Genomic DNA, 2,500 nt, shown 5'->3' with positions numbered 1-2,500 from the left:
TTTTGATAGCAATGAATAATATAACATTTAAGAGAAAATTTGGAAAGTGAATGAAGTTAAATAAACATGCTCATATAAAGCAGTACAGACGTACAGAAGTCTCTCCTCAAAGCGAGGATGAAAACTGATACAGTTTTACTAAAACACAAACCACGGCAGCTCAAAGATATATGTGCTGAATGATTTATGTAAATTATATTTCTTGTGTTTATCTTTATATAGTTTCAAAAATATCCTGTCTGTACTTTCATTCAAAGCTGCATATTTAATGTCGTATTAACTCTCTTAGGAACCAAGAGAGAAGGGTGGGTGGATGTGTGTGTGAGAGAGAGAGAGAGAGAGAAAGAAAGAGAGAGAGAGAGAGAGAGAGAGAGAGAGAGAGAGAGAGAGAGAGAGAGAGAGAGAGAGAGAGAGAGAGAGAGAGAGAGAGAGAGAGAGAGAGAGAGAGAGAGAGAGAGAGAGAGAGAGAGAGAGTCTCAGAGTGGTCAGAAGCCTTCAATGTCACACTCTCCAACTAACAGGGGTAACCAATTAGGTAGCGTGCCCATGGCATCGCCGCTGTACTGACCTAAGCCACGCCCACATTGCACCTGACCTCGGACTGCTACCACTAACCGTACACTCACTCTACCTTGAGTCGCGCTCCCGCTCAGATGCGGCCTTCTCCTAGGGGTCACCCTCCAGGGCCCCACCTTGCCGGGACTACTCGCTTCCCGGGTCACTGCACAAGCCGGCCATTCTAACCTCCATCTATGCTAAACTACCAAGAATATATATATATATATATATATATATATATATATATATATATATATATATATATGACAATAGCTATGTGTGTATAAATGGATATATATTCATACATACCTAAAGATAGATAGGTAAACAAATCATTATGGATATATATATACATACACATACACATACATGATTTCACACACACACACATACATCTACATATAAATACATATACATATATATATATATATATATATATATATATATATATATATATATATGTGTGTGTGTGTGTGTGTGTGTGTGTGTGTGTGTGTGTGTGTGTGTGTGTGTGTGTATGTATATATCCATATACATATATACATACATATATAGACATGTGTATATATATATATATATATATATGTATATATCCATGTATATATATATAATATGTATACATATGTGTGCGCGTGTGTGTGTTTATATATATATATATATATGCATATATATATATGTATATATATGTATTATATATGTATATATACATATATGTATGTATGTATTTATATAGTATGTATGCATGTATGAGCGTATGTATGTATGTATATATTTATCTATCTGTATATGCATATATACATCTACATCTACATCTACATATATACACATAGTGCTTCTTATCGTTTCAATGGTACAGACAAATTAAGGTTATTTCAGGAACGGTAACGGTATCAGCCGCCTTACCCATGCGCGTAGTATGTCAGCCATGACTTCACTTCCGTTTGTTTTCCACGAAGCTTCTGCTGGTTGATTTCTATCATGCACTCCGGATGAAGTGCTCAGGAGAGACGGCACATCGGTGGCGGTCCGGGCGCTGTAACGAAGCCAAGGGATCTTCTAATATGAAGTTTTTGCAATTATGCTAGCTGTTGGCTCGCGGTTGGTTACTTCCAGGCTGGGCAGACTTCTCACAATGACCTGTTTTGCCAACTATGCATGAAAATAGAGGAAGAAAATTTCCTTTCTTCTTGGTTTTCTTTTATTTCTTCCCCCGAAAGTCTGCTAGAACTAATATAGTGTGAGATGAGGAATCTCGGCGAGTTCGATGTTGGAACACTGTTTCTTGTTTGTACAGTAATATTCTTTTCCTGCGAAACATTGCTTGTTGTCTCTTTAAGTGTACTCTCTATAAGGAGAGACTACATCCAAAGGTATTGTCTTTCTTGGAGAAGCAAATTCGATAATCCTGTCAATATACGCTAAACTATAATAAGTAGCCTTTAGTTTTTCATAAACTAAACAAGTAACAAACAATTAAAAACTTAATATAAACAATAAACCATAAGCAATATAATGGTAAATCGAAAAGTGCTCAAGTGGTGAAGGGTATGTGAGTATGGCAAACAAGCGTGTTTGCATGAACAAGCGTGATGTCACGGTAAAAGAAGCCTAAAGGTACGGTTAGACTGACCAACTATTTCGTTGGAATCCAACGATTATCAGTGACTTGGAACCCACCCGCCCATCCGTTTTGGTTACACTACGAAAAGAACCACCAGCTTAGTCCACAGGATCGCAGCAACAAAACAAATCGTGTCCGCAGTCCCTCTTGTAGTAAGATGGATGTTTTATATTTCACAGGACATTTTCTTGGCGTACTTTCTCTAAAAGAGAGGTAATTGCTTCCGAATTCCGAATTCCAGAAGACGTTCTTCCTCTTCGAAAAATATGCGCGTTTGTTTATGTTCGTCCGTCAAATGAGGATACAAGATATATTGCATTG

The 2,500-nt window shown here is 37.3% G+C and overlaps 1 protein-coding gene across 1 annotated transcript in view; it reads left to right on the top strand.

Annotated features, from left to right (window-relative positions):
* Positions 1 to 2,500, top strand: part of LOC119576314 (zwei Ig domain protein zig-8-like) — a 46,288-nt gene that overhangs the window by 36,010 nt on the left and 7,778 nt on the right. The gene's annotated exons all lie outside the window — the stretch shown is intronic.

This window comes from Penaeus monodon, chromosome 8 (assembly GCF_015228065.2).
Source record: "Penaeus monodon isolate SGIC_2016 chromosome 8, NSTDA_Pmon_1, whole genome shotgun sequence".
Classification (NCBI taxonomy): Eukaryota; Metazoa; Arthropoda; class Malacostraca; order Decapoda; family Penaeidae; genus Penaeus; species Penaeus monodon.
The sequence above is the reverse complement of the archived record's forward strand: the minus strand, read 5'-3'. Positions and strand labels throughout refer to the sequence as shown.